General features: G+C 39.0%; 1 protein-coding gene and 2 long non-coding RNA genes across 9 annotated transcripts in view; 2 read left to right on the forward strand and 1 right to left on the reverse strand.

Annotated features, from left to right (window-relative positions):
* Positions 1 to 11,030, reverse strand: part of LOC110833211 (dual serine/threonine and tyrosine protein kinase) — a 101,027-nt gene extending 89,997 nt beyond the window's left edge. For all 7 annotated transcript variants that reach the window (XM_087355933.1, XM_087355931.1, XM_087355929.1 and 4 more), the window contains exons 1-2: positions 10,890 to 11,030; positions 10,352 to 10,583 (exon numbers count right to left, since the gene is read on the reverse strand). The gene's annotated coding sequence lies outside the window, so the exon portion shown is untranslated. The remainder of the gene's footprint in view (positions 1 to 10,351; positions 10,584 to 10,889) is intronic.
* Positions 8,336 to 13,622, forward strand: LOC110833215 (uncharacterized). Its single transcript, XR_002544156.2, has 2 exons — positions 8,336 to 8,583; positions 10,951 to 13,622. It is a non-coding gene; the product is annotated as an uncharacterized LOC110833215 (long non-coding RNA).
* Positions 13,623 to 15,170: 1,548 nt separating this feature from the next.
* LOC110833212 (uncharacterized) lies at positions 15,171 to 22,810 on the forward strand. The gene is made up of 4 exons (XR_002544152.2): positions 15,171 to 15,327; positions 20,567 to 20,655; positions 21,392 to 21,470; positions 22,190 to 22,810. It is a non-coding gene; the product is annotated as an uncharacterized LOC110833212 (long non-coding RNA).
* Positions 22,811 to 23,256: the final 446 nt, after the last annotated feature.

Genomic DNA, 23,256 nt, shown 5'->3' on the forward strand with positions numbered 1-23,256 from the left:
AAATCTGTCGGCTGTTCGCGACTGCCTGTTGAACTTATTAATTAACAGCTTCCTTCCATATATGGAGGCCGTCTGCCCCATCCACAGTTGAAGACACGCGGTAAGACAGATATTTTAATCATATCCGGTTTTCGAATTAGAAATTAGCCCCCTCGCTCAGCGTCTGCCGGCCACTGACATCGCCTCTACTGCAAGGCACAGACAAGCGTACGATATTTTCCTGATTCTATGGCCTATACACGAGCCGGAAACAGCAATGCAGGAGACGCGCCTGTTGAGTGAATGCTGCTGGTTTGTGGTGACAAGCCATCGGTTTCTACCCCTCACTCCATCCCTTCGCCACGTTAATCTGTTGTACGTAGATCGTATTAGAATTGAAACTGGGGTCGTGTCTGCTATGAACATCACACTACACTTCCGATCCACAGCCACCCCCACCACACACACACACGAAAATCCCTATTCACCTCGTGCAACCCCTCCGCCCCGACACGACACTCACACAAAACGCGCTCCCTTCATGTATATGAAATCGTTCATCCCTATTGCCCTAAAAGTCCAAATCCACTCCACACATATAAACGCCAATTATGTTTGGGCGAGTGTATACTGCATATTTACAACAGTGGGCCTGCTAAGCCCTTCCCCGTCTACAGAACTCAAATAACAGACAGGAGCTTAGTACATCGGGAAATATTAAATCTCTGTTTTTAATATGTGCAAGTTATGGTGCTTAAGCGATGGTAAATAAAAATGTGAGAGTTCATTAGTACAGAAGCATTGATTAAAAATGCCTTAGCTGTAACATCGCAGAAATCATTTGACCGTGTGTAACTGACATGATTAACATTATTAAAATTTCTGCTTTCAAGTAATCAGTTTTGAAAACTTGATAGTTACTAATCTGGTCAACAATTTACGTGTTTTTTATGGAAGACAATGGTTCATAATCACGTCCACAAAAGCCCGCCATTATAACCTATCCTGTACTTCCTACATCAGCACTTTTGTAATATCCCCAAAACATTTTCAATTTTTGAAATCTCTTTTTACCTCAGATACAAAAAAAGTTTTTAAGAAAAACAAAGAAAGAAACAAAATAAATTTAGTTCAATGCTACACTACACATAAAATACTTCCTGAATTTTGCTAAAAGCTGTGAAGCAAATTTGAATTCAAACCGCCACTGAAGGCATACTAAGAACACATCGCACCAAACTACAGGGCGCTCCACGCCCACTGGGGGGGGGGGGGGAGATTAGAAAGAAAGTCTTTATATCGATTGTGGTTTCCTGCGTCGTCATAAAGAGTAGTGACGTCACAACCCAGAAGACCACAATCCAAATCTCACACCGATTCTGTAATCTCGTGAGAATGTAAGGAAAATGAGAGACACAAACAAAACCGAGTTTCTACGACTCTGGAGTTGAACGGCGTCCCGGAAAAATGAAAGCCGACGTGCCCGTTTCAAGGTCCGGAAACACAAGACTCATCGCGTTTTAGCGGCACAGATTCCAAGCACGAAGCCCCCACATACGTCTTTCTGATGCTCCAGAGACGAGCAGTGATATTTGATCGTGATAGCGAATGTTTGAAAGAAATGCGGGAAAGGGCAAGACGGAGCCAAAAGATTACTCCTCGCCACATCTCAGCGCTGATAAACCAAATAATAATGAATGTCCTTTTGACGTCAGACAAACGTCAACTTCAGTTGTCTCTTTGTCTGCATGGAGCAGAGTCCCCTGCCACTTCTTCTGTACTACGCGAGTCATTACGCAAGTGCACACAAGACCAGAGTCTGCAGCTCCCACTCCCTCCGGGATTATGCTTCCACAAAGACAACACAAAAGGAAAGAAGATAATTAACTCGACTCTACAAAAATTTCATGCAACAATAGATGTCATCTACTTTCACGTCCGAAAGCAAGAGGCTTGAGTACAAACGAGGAACGAAGTCGCCAGTCGACGGCACTTCACGATGAGAGTCCACGGCGAACACGTGACCTGCTCTGCTGTTGAGGCTACGTACCGAGGAACACAAGAACAGGTCCACAGAACCAAATTGCGAGCGTTGTGACGCCGCGTGACGTTTCCAAGAAACATACTGTCTCAATCTTCAGCGCATCCATATGCCCCTCTCATACAATTGAGATAATTTGTTAAATAAGCACCTGATATCAATCTCCGATGTTGCCAGCTATCTTGACCAAACCGTGGTCTAGCGGTTAGAACGCTGGCCTTGTAATCCTGGGGTCTCGGGTTCGATTCCCGGCGGTGGTGCCGAATTTATAACTTGTGTTGGGCAAGGCCGTGGTCTAGGCAACACGGAGTTTTCCTCCGGGGGCTTCCCCGGTTTCTCCGTGGCATTCATTCACACACAGAAGAAGGCAATGGCAAACCACTTCTGGATCATCTGCCAAGAACGTATATGAACAGGTCCCAGTCCGAGAAAAGGATGGAAGGATCCTGTTCATATGGACTTGTCGTCAGACAGAACACTAAATAAAATAAAGATCTTGATCAAACCGCTACCTCCCCCGGCCAGAGTTATTTTGATGGAAACGTCAATAACAGTTTAGTATTTTTCCATCGAAACACTTCTAATTATTGGAAACCCACAAATTGACTTCTAATGTTTAAATATTATAGCAAAAGTGTATTTAATGGGAATTATTATAACATCCTGAAAGTCGCGGTCAACAAAGTTTCTTGCCGAGATATCTCGTTTATACCACTAAAAGAGTTACGAAAATTCCGTAGCAGTTCTCTTTTAAAACGAGGCTGATACTTAACTCCAGTATCGACCTGACGAATACGACCGGTGTTTTCGACGTAGTTACGCCGAAGAAGTTGAACTCACCCAGAGACACGTCGAAAATCCTAGCTTAATCCTTATAGAAAGTCTTGCTTTACGCTCCTATACAAGAAACAGACACGCGGTATGCACTGTAATCCATTCCTGCATCATATCGAGGCCTACAGACCGGTTGTTCAACAAATAAAAATTGTGGTCAGACGCGCTATAAATATTGTACGAAACACGTCACAAATTCTTTAACATGTTTCATAACAGCCTTAAAATCAGCCATCGTATTCGCGGCGCCCACAAAAAATCTTGTAGCAGCAAGCAATAACGACACATGAAGCAGCGCTCGACAGACAGCGTTTTAAATCGAAATATTCCTAGTTATCCACTGGTCGTCGCAGTATTTGCCTAATAATAAAGGCCTTGGGCCTTGATGTGTTTGCCTGGCGACCAGGCCGCACGCATCACTTGCCATCATCAGCATTGTCTGTGTTTACTCTTGTATCTACTGGATAGTCAATATTGCACGACGGACATGAAGACTCTGAGGAGGAAAAACGTGTTCAGTGCCGTAGAAGGAACACGAGGCGTCCAGGACTCTCGACCCAGGTATACGACTGATAAGCAGACTCAACTACAGCTCTCAGTAGCCCTATGCAAAAACAGCAATCAAATTAAAACATGACGCTCGGCTTTAGGGGCTGGGACGTTGGATTCTACTGACAAGTCTACACGGAGCCGGAACCCGGAAGAACATCAAATCTCATGAACTAAGACGAGTTTATGCAATGTCGAATTCGAGGAAGACAAAGAAAGATAAATTGGAAAAGATTCGGAAGGCTGTGGCTTGACCACTTTCCAGGTACTATTCCAGAATTTGCATGGGGAGGCTGAGGAGAAATTAAAAGAAATCCTCAGTCAAAGCTGCCATCCTCAGCGTCGAACACCTAACCAGCCCTTTCCACTTATGAAGCACAGCTGATAACCACTCAACAGTTCTCAATTCCTCCAATGTCCACGTGCTCTTAATTTCAAAAGGTGCATCTGCACTCTGAACTTCCTGATATCCCAGTGTACGCTGATGTCAATAACTTTTACTTTCGCCCACCAAAGGACGCATACACACATTCAATGAACGAAATAAAGACATTTTAATAAACTAAATCATTATATATGTCAGTATTCGCACTTAGAAAATTAGTGTAGGTGTTCAAAATGACCACCGTTAGCTTCCTGGCACAGTCGACGCGGTCACGAAAGTCCCTGCCGTGTGTACACATCTTTTTTTGAACACCCTGTATATTATATTTGTTATTAGGAATCCGTAACAGCAGTAGTGTCATTCTGTAGCTTAATTTTGTATTTCACAGTTGGCATCGATTATTTTTGTTGCATTAGAAGTAATCGCGGAAGCCAGAAGTTAACCGTCGCGTAATCACGCGCCAACACCACGAACGTGAGCCCGCAGTTTGCCCGGGAGGCAAACAATCGGCCGGCAGAGCTTGAAAATAGCAAACAATCGCAGAGGCAGCGGCTGGCCGCTTGGGACGAGCAGGCAATTTGTAGGAGGACAATGGAAAGCGAGTTCTCACTCGTTCATAGGGATTGCAACACAGCCTCGATTCAGCGACGGAAAAACTTCGACAGCAGAACGATCATAAATAAATCCAGATCATTGTTCGTCTTTTTTACCATTAGATGCAGTTGAGTGGTCAGTTTCATGTCGCGGCCATTTTAACCCCGAAGGCGATGACTCATCGCCCTGATTTTTTTGTTTTTTTTGGGGGGGGGGTGGCAGAAAGCACATCTGAAATTCTCCGTCTTTTACGGAATCAGAAGGTTCATTATCGTGTTCACAAGATTTCGTCACCAGTCCCTATCGTGCGCCAGATTAATACAGTTCACACTCTCCAACCTGTTCTCTTAAGACCCATTTTAATATTATCCTTATTATATTTCCCTCTGTAAGAGTTTTTAAGCCAGATGTCAAGTAACTACTTACTTCGCTGTGGTGGACAAATGCAGAACGTTTCGCACCCCTGACCTGCCACGAAATGCCCCGCGCTCCCACTGCTCGCGGTACATCCAGCGGCAGTGGTCGGCGCCAGGCGTCAGCCTTGCAGCTGAGAGGTGCCTTTCGCCGTGTTTGTCTTGAGTGGAGCGTGCAGCAGTCTGTTTGTTCGGCGGAATGGGACGAAGATTGAGAAGACGATGATAAATTTGTTCATCTCTCAAGGCAGGCCGGGAGCCAGCCATCATGCAAATTGATCACGTGACTGTGGATTCCCTGGGCTCCTCCAAGTACGAGTTGAGTCGTACGGATCAACCCCTCTCCTCTTCACTCCCTGGGCTAGACCCTGCCCATACCGGGCTCCAACCCCCCACCCCCAACCCCCAACAGGCTGCTCGATTTGACTTAGCTTAGTTAACTCGTGTTTGTCGAGAAAAGAGCGCGCTCTAAGACAGAGTCCCCACACCCAGGCTCTTATTATCCAAAAGACACAGCAAGAATTGTGCCCAGGGCCTACGAATCTGACCACGACTTTTTTAAAATTGCATGACGAAACTTGTAACAAATATCTCTTTCCGAGAAAAAAAATTAAAGATAATTTTGATCACTAATCTGCCCACAGAAATCGATAATACACCCATGCAGATGCACCACCAAAAAGCCTACGAAACAGAAGTGCCTATAGCTTAAAAGGGCCTTACTCCAGCCTCGCTAATATTTTTCTAATATTTAACATTGCTGGAAATAATATTGAATGCTTGGTACTACACATTTCACAATCTTTTCCCTTCCCTGCTGTATTTAAAAAGTGTAAAGACCAAAATATACAGAAGTAAAATTTACAATTTTGTTCTGCATTGGCGTGAAACCAGTATCACACTTCAAGGAGTGTTTAAGAACGGGGTGTGTTCTGACGTCATTAAAACACCGTTCAAGTCCTACGAGTCACAATTCCCCCCCCCCCCCCCTCACGTCTTACCATTTTTAAGTGCGTTTCAAAAATAAGAAACGACCGTTCTAGGGCGAAAGCATGAGCCCCGTCGCGGAAGACGTTAACTTTGAGACAGATTACTTTAAGGAACTTCAAGTAAAAGTCGACGCATTTTCAGCTCACCGCTAGAAAAGCACATATTTAAGATCTGGTGGATATTTTTATTAGAAAGTTGATTTCTTAGTCAGCCTACGGATAATCTAGAGCTTCAGACAAAATTTAAGAATTTTAATTTTTGCTGTTGAGTGTTATGAATTTTGATATGTCTAAAAGTTTCGATTATTTATTTGTCATCTCTTTTAAGAACGCTCAAAACGCGTATAAATAACGATAATCTTCCTCTCGATGGGAAGGCCGTGTAGACTCTCAGGACGACACCAACGTTTCGGAGAAAAATAATGTCTCCATCTTCAGAGCTAAAGACCATCCGTTGGTGTCTACAAGAGTCCACACGAAGTCACAAACAAGAACGAATACTGCTATTAATATCTGCCTCTTTTTGTAAATATTACTGCATCCGCGTTGTTTTCGTCTGTATCTTTCGCTTTTTTTGAAATTATTATTATTCTTTATTTTTATTTATTTAGTGTTCTGTCTGAGGACAGGTCCATATGAACAGGATCCTTCCATCCTTTTCTCGGACTGGGACCTGTTCATATACGTTCTCGGCAGATGATCCAGAAGTGGTTTGCCATTGCCTTCTTCTGTGTGTGAATGGAGTAATTGTTGGGATGCCGCGGAGGAAAACTCCGTGTTGCCTAGACCACGGCCTTGCCCAACACAAGTTATAAATTCGGGCACCGCCGGAAATCGAACCCGAGACCCCAGGATTACAAGGCTAGTGTTCTAACCGCTAGACCATCGTGGCGGTATTATTATTCTACAGAAAAGGAAATGGATTTCAGAACATTAGCACATGCAATAAAAATTCGCGATTTTTTCAAGTCCCGATGCAATCTGATCTTGTCTGCCACCTCTTCTTAATTTCTAGCACATTAATATATCAGGTACTGCTCTACCCATGAACATAATCTTTCTGCATTATATATATAACCTTAGGCTTTGTGGGGTTGCAAATGAGGGCAACTAACCCATCCCATACTTGTCATATCAACATAATTCAGCAACTGCTCAGCTGACGACGAGTATCCTTTGTTACTCGCTGCCTAGGCCACGAAGAGGTTACGACGGGCCGCTTTGGAACAATACCTGGTGCTCCCAACCCCCATTGCCCCCGCGGGTATGAACATGTGATCACGTCTACCAACCTTGCACACATAAGAAGCTGCGATCAGTGCATGAAACCCTCCTAGCTTCAAATTGTAATTGCGTCTAAACGCGATGCACCGTAGATTAAATTACATTTCCTTCATAAAAGTTTCCATACTCTTTTAAGAAGTTGATGTAATCGACATGTAGCTCACGAATATAGAATTTTGTGTTCATGCATGCATATGTACAGTACAAACAATGGACTCGTGCATGGTAAAGCCTCGTGTCGCCGTAGATGAGTCTACACGACGTCACAACACAAGCCATCATCATGTACACCAGGTTTGCCAAACCACAGATAATACAAAATATGGGCCTAAGACATCACTCACATCCCTTTCTCTGACTTGTAGCTGTTCACACTTGAACCAAGGAAAACCGAATTTGAATTCCGTAAGAGAAATAAAGCAATGATTTGAAGTGACGTAAGACGGGCCTGCATCCCCAATATCATTAGGCGCAACAGAAAAGACAGCGGCACGAGGAATCCAATCTTCCAGGACCTTTTGTTTTTCTAAGGCACTTGACGAATCTGAAAGCGCGCTCAAAAGTCCTACGCTTATTCCGTAGGGCGAATTTTATTTAAAGTGAACCAACTCCCTCTATTTCGTCTGAGTACACAACATTAAAAAATTCGTAAACAAAATTTACAACTGAGATTTGACATCCTCGCGTTGCCGAAAATCCCAACGCATGTAGACACCAACGTCTAGGAGAAACATATATTCTCTATCTTCAGGGCTGAAAATGGATAAAGTATGTTACCCGAAACGTTGGTATGTGCCTACAAGTTCACGAGGCGATACTAACAACAATAAAGTCGACAAAATTTACAATTCTTAATTAAGTACCTCATACACGGGTTACGTATTTATGTATAATACGTCTATCCTTCTTAATAAGTCTAATAAAAGTCTATTTTACAGCGAAGAATCTGACGTTACTCTAAATATTAATTCTGAACAATTTTTTCGACAATTTATTGCTTCTCAGTTTTCTAAGTTTATGAAAATGAAAAATGAGGGCTTAAAATGGCCATGCACACAGCAACAGAATTTTGAAGGCCCCAAAGTAGTCAACACCCAGGCAATCGAAGTATGGACGGACTGCGAGCGGAAGCCGAGGCTGGATTCTAATACCTGCATGCAGAGTCCTCTATCTTCAGCGGCAACAGGTTCCTACTGGGTGGGGCGAACGACCGGGGGGAGGAGGGAGGAGGAGAACTTGATAAAATATTCAAGGGACTGCCGCATGGCTGATGACTCAAACATTTCCTTCTTAAATGGATGTGTCTATAGACAGAACATTTATATAACCAGCCATTCCACACATACAACCAACAACAGGAAGCAATATTCTATTCGTGACGACCCCGTATTGCCAACGGCAAGCCAAGTGTCCAATTATTCATACAGTACCAATTTCCACGGAATCCATTAAACTTAAATGATTTACAGCTGCAATGTAATCGAAACAATTGTCATCTACATTAAGCAGTGAACGGTTCGTTATATTTATTTATTTATGATTTAGGCTGTCAATAGCTCAGATTATATATGGAATCAAATGATGATTAGTGAATAATGAATTATATACGATGTGAGAGAAACTCTTTTAAAGCAGGCCATTTATCTTAGAGGGGTTGAGAAAATCGACACGTCTCTAGGTCAAGATTTTAACCCACAACATAAAAACTAAGACGCAAGAGTGCTAACCACTCCACCCCAAAATTCAGTCATACAATATCTAGATCTTCTGAGGCCTCAATCTTAGCTTGGTGTGATCCTTTGTTGTAAAATGTGTTATTTACGTCATCTAGCCTGTATCCTAATCACTATTCTAGGTAAGATCTCAGGTTCCCATGGTGACAAGTATGAAGATGACTGTCTTCTGGGATGATGCGCCATGTAGTCTGATAGAAATTCACCAGCGACCTCTGCAGCATCAGTTTCACTTTCTAACAGCCTACATGGAACAATACCCCAGAAAACAGCCATCTTTACACTCTCTATTCTGACTGAGTTATCAAAGCTTCCTCCTGATACACAAGATAGAAAGGTGTGGACTGAATTCATGTGGCTCAGGATAGGGACTGGCAGGCCCTTGTGAACATGGCAATGAACCTTCGGGTACCGCAACATGCGGAGAATGTCTTGACTAACTGAGCAGCTATTAGTTTCTCATGAAAGATTCTACTCCATGGAGTCAACTGTGTGCAGGCTAATATACGGACAGATTACTGGGCTTACTCAAGTACTCACTCACTACAGTTACAGAAAATCACTGACTCATAATCAAACCAAACACAATCAATGCATTCTAAAACTAAAAGAGTATGTAAATGTGAGTAATTAAATACCCTTCAAGTCACATGTAATGCTTTTGCTGCCACAACCTAAATCTTCTGCAAATTGAATCCTCCACTACAAACATAACTGTTAAGCTGAACTACAACAGCTGTTCAGAGTCTTGTTTACAAAAACATGGTGCACCATGCAAATGTGAGTTAGACGTTAACCTTTTCACAGCCAAGATTTCACTGTTCCTCTGTTTCCTAAAATTGTATTATATTCATATCACCATCTAATGACCCAACTGCACACTCAATCCATCCCAGTATCTGAACTAAGAAATGTTTCCTGACTCAATGCGCAGGTACGTAAGTGTACCGCAGAAACAGAGCTGATAAGGCCAGCTTGATGATGTGTAATAAAACAGAATAACTTTAATCTTTTACTGGCTTTATGTTACGGCCTTCGCATGTGGTCCCACCTAGTTGTGTGCAGCAGCAGCAGCAAACCACTAGCATAAAATGTCCCTTCCCCAGATCTGAAACCTGGTCAGCATCCCACAAAACAGACATTTTAATCACCCATTACCATTCAATAAAGATGAACATATGACATAATTCTTACAATGGGTGTACGACAGAGTTAAAAAGGTTAAACCATGTGTCGCAAGATAGACAGATATATATATAAGCTGCAAACAAAGGAACATCATCAATGTTCTTTATACTTTATGTTTTATACCTTGGTATATGAAGCAATTAACATTGATCACTGTATTGGTGGGGGGTGGGGTGTAGAAGAGCTGTGTTAAGGGCCTGACATGGTAACAGAAATATGTAGCACCATTGCCAACAAAGATGACTAATTTTAAAAAACCCTCCCATTACAAATTTCTTGTTACTCTACTGGATCTATGTAATATATGAGCCAAATTCTGTTACAAAAATATTTAAGTAACATAAGTTAATTAATATAGATACCTGAACAATGGCGAAGGCCTTTAGACGAAGTCTCCACCATACCACACCATATGAGTCTTGAGGTTGTGCTTTACATGGAGCGTGCGATGACAGACATTTCATTCAAATGGTTTCAGTCCGGAGTCACTTCTCTTGTGGTAGTACAACATGGAGTTCTCGGTGAAGATCTTGTTACACTCTGTACATTCATACTGCTTCCCACATTCTGCTGCATGTGACAGATTGTTTATCCCTAGAATTGCAGTAAAAATATTAAGCACCCTACAACATGTAACTTAAACAATATATTCTTCAAGACTAAACAGAAGATTAAACTTCAAATTTACTTAGTACCAAGTTCATATTCTCCAATTCTGAGTAACAAAATATGGATAGAAATTCATAAAATTCCACAGACAGAAAACAGCAAAACTACAGAAATAAAATTATACAAATATCAGTAAGGACATGTCATTAGGGTTCAAAGCAAGCAAATACATCTTTTGCATGAGTCTAAATAGTACCAATGACATAATCAAAGTAATTTTATGCCACTCACCAGTGTGTTTTCTACAATGCCAGAGCAATGTGCTGTGTTCTATGAATGTTTTTCCACACAGACAGCACACCTGACCTTTGATTCAAGATGTATCTTTTGATGACTGCACATTGCAGAATGCTGAGTGAAGGAACAACCACAATGAGGGCAATCACATGGTCTCTATTCTCTGTGTAGTTCTCTGCTGTGGTGACGAACGTGCGTCATTGTGCAAGAATCATTTGCTGCAGACATCACACAAAATGTCATTTAATCTGACTAATTACATCCACAAACATTCAACCCAGTACTCAAGGAATGAATCCAATCTAAGAGTAAAACATACAGAAGAGACCATATGTGCATCCTTTTCAAATATAGCAGGCATATACACTGCTGTCAGAGAATTGATATAATCTTTGTAAAGAGTATAAAGCACAAATTAAATTTACAGAAAGAAGAAAACTTAAAATTCAAAGTTAATATTGGTCTTCTGGGCTGTTATACCACTTAGGCTTCTAGGATTCTACTTTTGCAATGTATATGCTTGATTATATGAACGGGTTCTATACGCTTGCTATGTATTTTTCATTATCATACCTGACACCGGAAACGCTAGACTGACAGTGCAATTTTCAGTGTTTCGTGACAAAACTGAGTTTTAATCCATGGTAAAAAGAAATGTTGTAGTTTATAATTTAAATTCACGCGACATCAATACAACCAATGGCATGCTCCTATCTACAGACCTCTAATTCACACGCCATCTTGAAATTCAGAATCATTACGACATCTATTTAATAAGCGTATCAATAAAAGTCTAAGTATACCTATGCAAAAGTGTCCTACTTATCCCTTGAAAAAATCATTGTAGATAATTTAATAATTCTTATGTTAGAAAAATCCCTGAATCATGTAGGTCGTGCTTAAAAAAATTTACACTTTTCAACTATAGGGAATAGGAGTTCAATGTTTTGCATGAGTTTCTGTAAACATTTAAATAACAAGGAGAAAGCAAGAATGGCAAATGCCGAAAACATTTAAAATGAATATAATATTCTAGTCTACCGCACTCGTGAACCAAAATTTGCCCCCTCTGAAATACTAATATTCCGAGGTCGTACACTGTCGAGAAAGTGAGGTTATGCACTTCGATGCAGGTTATGTTTACAGTTATGAATAAATATATGATTCACAGCCAACAAGCTCTTTTTAAAGTTAATAAAACGTGTAACTAATAACACGGTAATAACTAATATGCAAATGAGCTATATATACAGGATGTAAAAAAATTGCCCTTGATCTAGATGATTGCTGCTAACTGTAAAAATGATGTCCTTCATTCATATAAATTTCATACGTGTTTTGCAATAAAGTAACTTAGTAATGTGGTCCTAGAAACTACACTTTTCATACTTCCACTGGATCATGACGTATGGTAGAACAGTATGACACAATTCTTCTGAGGTTGGTAAATTATTCCTTCCATATAAGAATATTACTGGAATCATGGCAGTTGGACAGAGAAGAGAATAATACAGAAACCACAAGACACAAGTGTGATCTTCACAGAACAATTCCTAATTTTATAGCCTATCAAAAAGGAGTCTACTGCACTGAAATAAAACTACATAACAATGTGATCATCAAAATTAAAAGCTTATCTACCAGCAGTAAACAATTTAAAAGAACTGACTGATTAATTCTGTGTGTAAATTTTGAGTTTAGTTCACTGTTTATATGCATGTTTTACCAAGTATATAATATACACTTATAGACCTTTATTTATGATTATAAACGTCTACAAGTGTAATTTGTATGCAAGTAACCTAAATATGATATTATTGTACAGCGGATTCTGTTTAATTGGGACACATAGGGACAAGAACGCTTTGGCCCAATTAAGCGGTTGCCACAATTATGCGAAGTTCCATGTAAAGAGTTAAAAATGTTTGTTCTTTAAGATTTGTCCCAAATAAACGGTTGCCCCGATTAACCGGAATCTACTGTATATGGATAATGATACTGTTTAGTTAACAAACATGTTTTGAATGTAGAAAATCTCAGCTGTCTCTAAATATAATACAAATTTGATGAAAAGCTGTTAATAATATAATGTATGATATGCAGTATTGTGTGTTACAGTGTATTTTGTTCTTCAGATATGTTTTGTAGCTGTATTGTACTTGTAGGTGTTTTCTGAATGTGGTATGTTTTTTCTGACTTGTCCTACACCCTATTTTTTAGGTTATATAGGATGATTCTAAATCTATCTATCAATATATCTATCTTTCTGTTTTTGGTGATGTACTAATGAGATGCTGTTATTGAGACATGTACCATGCAGTTTGAAACACAGATGTTTTACCTAAACTGAAGCAAGTAGTACAGAATTTATTTATACTTCATAGACCTTTCCTAGGACAAAGATATAGAAGATATCATATACAGGAATAAATGTTTGGTTGCTACAGTTAATTACTTTGCTCCATAAAATTTACTGTTCTTATAAAATATAGTGTCAAAGAAATATTATGTTTATAAATGTTAACATTACTTCAAATACAATAAATTCTACAGAACATGAGTTATATAAGAAATAATATATTAATTTTAGCAGCTTAAATAGTTTTAAGCCTACAAAATTATTTAAACTTTTATTGTTAAAATAAAGATTATCTACCAATTTGAGTAATGAATAATATACTCCTATATTATGTCATAGTAAATAATAAAGGTTAAATTTTGTTATAATGTGTGTTATTTGAACATAATAAATGAAACTTTTCCATGTTGTCCACAACGAATGACAGTAATGAAAGGAAGAATTTGCTACCAAGATGAAGCATATTAAATTTTTAAAGTAATTCTATGCAAGACACTTTCCTTACCTGACATATTATTTTAATGATTCTTTTCAGAAATTAAAAAAGTTTGCTGTTGAATTTTCCTTGATTACCCCATATGCCATGATGGAATTGAAGTAATCAAAGTAACTAATTGACTTAATTTTGGGACAATATATTCAATGTATGTTTTCCACTTTATTACAGTATTATAATTTGCCAAGAATTTATTGTTCCTATTCATTCATTTGTTTTCTTAACATAACATATGTTTAAATTAATAGGCTAGTGCTTACAGGTTTTGTTGTTAATAGCAAATATCACACAGTTGACAGAAAAAATTATTGTTGATTTATTGGATTAGTTTTAAACTGCTTGTTCAAACTACCAAAGACATCTATCATGTAATTATGAAAGTGGTAAATTTCTGGATGTGAAATAATATTAGTATCATCAGCAAAAAATACAGCTGTTGATTCAGCCTTGATAGATGGGGCGTGCGTATGTAAGCACACAGAAATATATGAGAAAAGTCATAATGTAATAACAGTGAACTTCTTCAAAACCAGCAATTAATTGAATTCATAATTTAAAATATGGGCAAGTAATTCACAAATGAGTTGGTAACAATAACTTCCACAACATTTTTTGATTTGTATGTAAGGTAACTATTTTAATTCTTGAATATATTTAAAGATTATTCTCTGACATTTATCTGAAAGTGCTGAAAATTATAGATTTAAGAAGTGAGAGTTCATAGGAGGTTTTTGTTGTTGTTTCTTGTCACTACAACCCTGTTGTGGGTTTTCGCCGCCTCCTTTTCGGAGGTTTCTTGGTCTTGGTCATGCGTGAAGTAGTGAGTGACCAGCCCACTGACAGTTCATAGGAGGTAAAGTAAATGAAACTGGTATACTTTCTTGGCATATTCTTAACAGTATTGTTCACCTGGGTAGGAACTATCACATTTTCTCTCTCATGTTACATTGCATTTTAAATTAAAATTGTCAAATCAAAGTGTGAGATTTGAGGTTCTCATGGCAGTGTGTATGAAGATTGCTGTCTTCTAGGTTGCAGTGCTACGTAGTCTGGTAGAAGTTTATTGTTATTTTCAAGTTAAAATTTTAATTTTATCTTCACAAACTGTCCCACCAGGATTTCCACAAAATCAGTCCTGCTGATAACAGGATTAGCAAATGCTTCAGTCTCGTTGGTATATCTATTAACATTGCTATAATCCTGTGACAAGTTACCAGTTTTCATTCAAAGTGTCTATTTCAGCCTCTCAATACTTATGTTGCCTTCTAAAATATGACATGAGTCAACTCCTGTCACTTTCGTTAAGCTATAATTATCTGAGTAAACTCCTGCTGTAACTGTCGCACTCTAGATAACCTAATTTAAGCTGGCGTCACTTGTGCGCAGCTGCAATTTTATTAGCACGGCTTTCGCTACTCATGTGTAGCTATAGATGTGCCCGGGGCTCACGTCTCGTATTGACACGGACTTAGTGTTGCCTGGACTCAGCGCAGAGCGTCACGTTTTGAATTATTCGAATAACAATCTCACGAGCTTACTCAGAACTATTCACTGAATAAGAATGGCCAAAGGAAAAGGTAAGAAGTAACACCGTCTCTTTTTTATAGTACATTTGTTTTGAGCGTTAAAATGATCACTTAAAGGGGCTGTTTTGAGTTTAACAACTCACGGTTTTTGGAGCAATACCTGATTCTTATTAGTCAGACTCCACATTATGACGAAGTATTAATATCTAAGTAAAATATACAACAAGGATGACAATATGTACAGTATTTCACACTTATTAATTTAAGAATTTATGCAATAGAGTTTTTTTTCTATTTACACAAATGAGATATTAACTACCGCTTTCATTGTGAGGACAATTTACAAATGAACGTAAACACTGCTAACACGTTGTTGCATCATTACTTGACATGTTATTAATGAACACATTTACATAATGTAAGGGCGTGACGATAAGTTGACACCTTTATTTAAATCGGGATTCGAACCAAGATAAAAATTAACTGCACTGAACGTAAAATACCTGGAAGTAAACTGAACAGCGGCGCGAAGACTTGGATATTACAAATGCAAGCGGAAGAAAAATGTTTTTACAAATGTAAAAGATACCGTCGCCATTTCTCTTTGGCTTTTAGCTCCTGTAGACGCAGAAGGTACTATCTCAAGTTATGGCGAATATGTAATAAAGTCAGTATTATCAGGCAATATGAGATCCGACATTCATGATTAGTGTAGTAAAACTGCAGTAGGCCTATTGGTAGTTGTTTTAGACACCATTATTATGCGAAGGTTTTGATATCGAATTCGTTATATAGTCTTTATTGAAGACAATATTTGGATTGTGCAAAATTCGTCTAAGAGAGCACAGATCGATTTAAAATTAACCTCATACTCACAACAGAAGCCTAATGATTTTTGGTCTTCTGAAATAAAGGTCTCAAATAAAAATATCTGATCTCACGTACAGTTAGTGTGACGATACGAATAATTATTGACGCAGATGATTTCATTGTGGGGTTGATACTGGTATTATGAAATACAACGTTGTTTCTTACAGTTGATATTGACAGTTGTTACACACAAACGCTAGACCATCTACGCAAAAAGTTACACATTTTTACCATAATCGAGAAAAGTAGTTTTAACTTTTCTCCAACCGACGCAAACAATCCAGATTTGAGTACATTTATAAAATCCTCCCTGCGATCTGCCTTGTCATTGCTGAACTAACAACCAGCGTTTCGGGGACTGGACTTTCTCCGAAACGTCGGGTTTTAGTTCGACATTGACACGGCTGATCGCCGGGCGGATTTATCACATTCGTGTGCTGTGATACTACAAATTTTATATAGAATAAATTACATGCATTAAGTAAGTTAGGTTAGGTTTCGTAGTACCAGTAAATAAAACATGTTTGGAGGATTCAGCTCGTTAGATTGGTTCGTGTTGGGGTTCTTAATATAGAGCTCAAATTAAGCTGCAGATATACGTAATGAAAATGTCTTCTTACATTTGCCTCCAAATTAACCCACCTATTACAAAGACGCTGTTTATGAAAATGTTAGTTGTTTATTGTCAAAATCATGCGGGACCCGTACCAGCAATCAATAAGCAAAGAGCAGAAGTATTGATTTCTGTGGCAGGTGATACATATAGTCACCACTGGCTTTGTTTATTTAATTTACTGTTCGATCTTCCTATATGACATTCATATCGAAAGGGCAGAACGAAGAATAAACATCTGTAAAAGAGCAAAGTTAGTCGGGAATTTCACACTGATATCAGATTTACGCTCGGACTTGGTTGGTTGTGGACGACGTGAAGAAGCATTGGTTTATCGATCTACCGTCTAGCAAGGTCATACAAATCAAGATGACGCTATTTTACGCGCAATTTTTTACAGTAATGGGCCATGTAGCCACCTGGTACATCGAGATATATAGACCCTGGTCACGTGCTTTCTCCGTAAGTGGTCGTGACAATTTTAACGAACTGAGTTCTGCTACGACGCTACAAAATTCCATATATGAAGATGTTAGCACTTTTTGCGTGAAACCTACGTTTCGATATTTTAATTTCTTCAATAATTTATCCTTCACTGTGTTCACACGCCCAGCATTAAATGTATAAATTGTAATATAGGACATCTTAACAATATCTTCTCTTTTATTTCTGTCCACAAGGTGATCGATTATTTTATTAATTACGTGGACATCCTTGCCTTTAATTTACTCAAATGTGCTTTCTTGGGCTGCCCAGATTGCCTGCGGCCGTCCCTGCACTTATCATATCTTGCGACACTTTATCTAAGTTATGTAGATGCTGACTAAATGCAGCATCCGCAAATTTGTGGGAGGGAGAACTTTTCCCCTGACACGTCAATGCGATGTACGAAGTTGAGTAGCTGATCACATGACCTGCGACGGAATTCAACATTCGACCTCCATCGGACAAAACACATGGAGAATAATACAAATAATTTAATAATCCATCTAAAAGTGTAAAGATAAGACGCCACCAACTTACCTACTTATCTCCTTACATGCCCTTCAGTTAACAATACGTACGCACTTTCCATAAATTTGAATAAAATTCATAAACACACTTTTTAAACATTTTCTTTCGTTCTTTCTTCTGTACTGATTCAAAAAGCCCAACGGTAATTATAAGCTGATGAAACATTTTATGAAAACGTGCAACAAATATTTGATAAAATTCGTAACCAAAACTCCATGAATCGCAGTCCTTGAGAACCTGATATTCACTCGGCTGACACGAAATTCCCGGCTACCGGCTTTGGTGCCTGTCTGTGGGTGCTGGAGTGCCTTCCTCGGGATTAATGCGGCCGGAGCCTGAAGCTAACCACTCAGCAGTCTAGTGCCGAGGTTAAGAATGAGGAGAGGAAAACCTCCACTCCACCATACACCTGCATGGCGTGGGGCTTAGTAAGGCACTACGGACTGTGGTATACATCTAACGCGACGCTTATCAAGATTCGGTTCTGCTACTCTCAAAACTGATTCCAATATATAACTAACTAACTAACTAGATGGCTTACCGAACCCGAAGGTTCATCACCGAATTAACCAAAGCCCTCCACCGGACCCTGTCCTGGGCCAACAAAATCCAGTTTCCTTCAACTCCTATCTCGGATAGATCCCGCCTGAGATTATCCTCCCATCTACGTCTAGGTCTCCCCAGCGGTCTCTTCCCTTCAGGTTTCCCAACCAGTACCCGGTGCACACCTCTTGTCCCATCCATGCGCGCTACATGTCCCGCCCATCTCACTCTTCTCGACTTAATCACCCTCACAATACTGGGGGAGCAGTACAGATTTTTAAGCTCGTCATTGTGCAGTTTTCTCCACGCCCCATCGTCTTCCCTCTTAGGCCCAAATATCCTCCTCAACACCCGATTCTCAAACACCTGCAATCTGTGTTCCTCCCTCTGAGTGAGAGACCATGTTTCGCACCCATACAAAACAACAGGCAAGATTATTGTTTTGTATACTTTAATTTTCAGGTTCTTAGAAATCAGACGGGAAGACAAATTATTTTGGACTGAGAAGTAGCAAGCATTTCCGGAATTTAGTCTCCTCCTAACTTCCTCACAAGTATCATTTTGATTTGTTATTGTTGTTCCCAAATATTTGAACTTTGTAACCCTTTCAAAGGATTTATTAGCTACCCTAAGATAATTTTGCCCGCCTGTCTTCTGATGACGAGATACTAACATGTACTTAGTTTTTTCTATATAATTATTGACAAAATTCTTAATCGTGTGGGTGTGGCCACAGATTTTATTGCAGGACTTTCATTATAAACAAGTGATTCAACTTTAATCGACACACTGAAATGGCTTTTGCGTTATTTATTCATGTAACTGTTGTGTCTCTAGCAATGATAAATTTGTGGTGTGTGACAGACCTTTTTTTTTAAAAGCGAAACTCGTTAGTCACCTTCTTACGTGTGGACCTGCTACTTTGCCCTTCTTACACGGAACGTAAACGTATTTTATCTTGGTCCTAACGCAAACGACCTTCGCATTTCCATGCCAACAACCAGGTCCAAAAATACGCATGATCGCCATGTTGCAAACCCACACCTCCTAGCAGCACCACAGCAAAAAAATTACCTTCATTAACGTATGCATGTCTGTCTTCTTTCTTACGAACTCAGTGTCCGTTATTATTTTGCACACTTTCCATAGAGGAATGCCAATTCAAATGCACATATTTGCTGAATGCGAGAAAACAAACTGTCTCACAAATAACATCATTTGTGTGTGTGTGCGCAGACCTATTATTATGAAGCCTTCTTTCCTCAGGGGAAAAGCGGCCGAAAAGTGAAACTACTCACTTTATCTGTTGCCAAGATCAATGCGCGCAGTCTCCACTTTCCACACACCTTCACTGCGTGGTGTTTAGTTTAGCACCAGGCACATCTGAACCCTTTTTTCTTTTACAGCCAGTCAGGACGACAGATCACTTTACATGATGGACAATCGTCTTTTGTTTGTATCTGCTACCTTGTTGTGCACGCAGATGGAAGTATATTTTAACAAAGACAAATTTTATTATGAGTGGGCTTTCCAATTGTCAGCGATTGTCTGTCAGTGAACACTATTTTTCAATTTGGGGGGTTCTAGCACACCAAAAAATAAAATGAACGTGTTTTACATCACGTCAGAAAAGTTGATGTTTAGAAGAGAAATGATTTCTTGGCCACTTCATTCATCTGCCCTGTCCATTAAATTGGGGCAAGGGGGTGAGGTTATGTGCAAAACACTCACTTCACAGTAAGGGTTAAAATGAAAAATACTGGAACCTACAGCTGCCAAAGATAAGCTACACAACAGTTTAATTAGAAGTTGGATGAATGCCAAACTACAAAGCAGCTCATATATAGAAAGAATATGCTCAAAATAAACAGATGTAAGGTTATCACAGTCAACAAATATTTACATTGGAAATACCAGCATTATTTTATGGAATGCTCGTAATCAGCTTCGATAAGATAGGTCTCAAGCATTTCTCCAAAATCTTGCTAACGCGCAAATAGGCTCCGGCACTACCAATTTAATGAAATTAAAAAAGTGATTTGCAATGGCTGATACAAACATTTGTACGGCGACTGACATACCAAGACAAAGCAATGATAACCTATTAATCTTGTTACTAACACATATATAACAAAACTGTCATTAACTTAATTTTTATGGTTTAACAATAAATTATTCACGGGCTATAATTTTGGAAAAATTATTTCAATACAGGCCGTCTCCAGTGACCCATTTATTAATTATTTGCAGGTGGTGGCGGAGGTGGTGGTGGTGGTGGAGGTGGAGGTGGTGGCAGTGGCAGTGCTGGTGCTGGCAGTGGTGGGGGTAAAGGGGAGGAGGTATGTAACATTAAATTCAAAAACTAGCCAGTTAGAATGAAGAACTGGTAGAACATGCCCATATTTTACTCCGAGTAGTAATTCAGCAGGCCTTAAATTTGTGACCAATTATCCGACTCAAATCATCCAAAAACCGCTCAAGTTTGAAAAACTGCAAATGCAAATGTGGTAGAGCAAAACTGGTCTCAATGGCCGTGTCTGGTTTGAGTTTTGGGTCTCTCGCAATGGTGAGGACGATTACGTTCTGGGTCTTGACGCCATAGGTAGGTACCAATATTTTGGAGTAACATCATCTTCAGAGCTGAAGTCAGCCTACAGATGGAGACGGTATGTCTTTAAAATGTTGGTAATTATCGCTCTACACAGCATCAAAATCCAGAACAGTAACATTGTCAGAATTAAAATTTGTATTATATTTAACAAATTGGTTTACAGATTATGTAGTAGTGTATTAGTTGTCACATTTCATTTGGTGCTCGATGTGCTTTGCAGAGTAAATGAATTTAAACTCTAAAATTATCACTAGACCAATGAATTTACTTGTAGCATCAAAATTAAATGTGCTCTATACTGCCTTTTATGTTTTATAGAATATAACTTCATATAGTAAGTAACAGAAAAGGTAGAGAACGGACTTTAGCAATTTTATTTATCAATTCATGAATTTCTTTCTCGTAAAATTGAACATCATCGTTCAAGACACTGAACAATTAACTGCATTTTCTTCCTGTTGCAGAAGAAAGCCACAGGTGGTGGAAAGGGAGGGGAGAAAGGTGGTGGCGCCAAGGGAGGAGGTGAAAAGAACGTCAAGAAAGGTGTGTTCTCGTGTATTATTGAGACGTGTCTCGACATACTATTTGTATGTCATGGGGGGGAGGCGGCCTGCTCTGGAACTCAAAAAACAGCTTCATTTCACAGAGTCTCTAGGAACTTGGAGAATAATCATTCCAAGGTTCTTCTTAAGTTTCTGTCTATATGATAATTGTGAGATTTAAGGTTCTCGTGGCACTGATGATGTGGATAGTGTTCTTCTGGGATGTGGTACCATTTGACATGGTCACAAACATTTTCGAGGAACTTACACCCTGCATCACTTTATCTTGAAGATCTGATCATTGATTCTGATGCACATAAAAACACTTTGCATTTTTCCAGACATTGTTTCGGTGAATGAAAATGAAAAGTACTGTTATGAAATATTCCCAATGTGACATTCATGACAATAATTGTCTGAATTATTCAAATCAAGTACACATTTAAGATTTTACAGTCTGTTGGCAATCACAGGTTTGAAGGAACAAATGACAAACTAAATTTTGGAATTCAAGACGTTGAACAATGCGGAGGACGGACAGGGTAGCACACACAGCATGAGTTTGAAGCAGAACTACACACTTCAGGGGTAAATTTAAAATCAGTTCTAATTGAAAATAATACCCAAAATGTTATGGCATTACAACCCATAAGACCGACATCAACATCTTCACTGTCACGAGAACCTGAAACCTCACTAACTATTCTTGTTTGATTCCAGGTGGGAAGAAATGATAGTTGTGTAAACACCCGATGACATTATCTCGACAAGACTAGCAGTCATCGGTATCAACATTGTGTGTTAAATGTGTCCTGTGTTCAGAAAGCAACTGTGTTTTAATTTTGTGTGCAAGCAGAGTGATGCAGGCGGAGCTCGATAAACTTTATTCTCAAATTTAAGGAACTGTATCAACATGTAGTATCCAAATCTTGTGTCATTCAGTATCACTTAATCTTCTGTTATCAAGATGAGATTATGTCTGCTTGATTGTTCTGCCTCCAAACGATGCAAAACATGGTGAAGGGAAAACTGTCTCTTAAATTTTTCATATTGATTTGTAAACTGGGGTGTACTCAGAGTAACCTCCACAGGACAAACCAAAGACGATCACAGATGAAACGAATACAATGTAAATTAGTCAAATTTTAAACTCAATGAGAATAACAATTTAGAAGAAATCAAGAGAAACTAAAAAACGTTATTTTCCTATTTGAAGTAAAAATTGAGGACTGAGCATTTATGTTGGCAAGTCTGGTATGATGTCATCCACTTTCTATTTTTGTTATGGAGTCCATATTAAGTTTTGTAATTTTATTGAAGATTAAAAATACTTTTTTTCCATTTCGATCCTTATCTTAAACCTTCTTTACAAGGTTTCCAGAAAATTTAATCCCGACCAAAAAGAAAACACAACACCAGTTTGTTAGTACCTTTGGATGTTATGCCTTTTCTGCTCTCCTGCTCAGATAAAAGATGCTATACATCAGTTCCTACTGCATCATCAAATCTGATGACTGTGACATCAGATAGTTCATATGGCCACTGACAAATGGCAGTGATATTTTTGGTTTAATTACACGACTTAAGCCAAAGTTTAAAAAAAACATAAAAAGTAATGTAACAGAGAACAGATGAAAGGTTGTTATTAAAAAGAGACCTAACAAGAACTAGAGTCAGAAGGTGGATTGGACTGAACTACCTCACAACAGACTTCTGTAAAGAGCTGCCACATTTGGTAGAAACTGGATTTTTTTTTTAAAGGATCAGTAACTACAAACTTTTCAAGC

The sequence above is a fragment of the Zootermopsis nevadensis genome, unplaced genomic scaffold, assembly GCF_977971745.1.
Source record: "Zootermopsis nevadensis isolate Lab colony 2312 unplaced genomic scaffold, Znev_1.0 Znev_ptg000025l, whole genome shotgun sequence".
NCBI lineage: Eukaryota > Metazoa > Arthropoda > Insecta > Blattodea > Termopsidae > Zootermopsis > Zootermopsis nevadensis.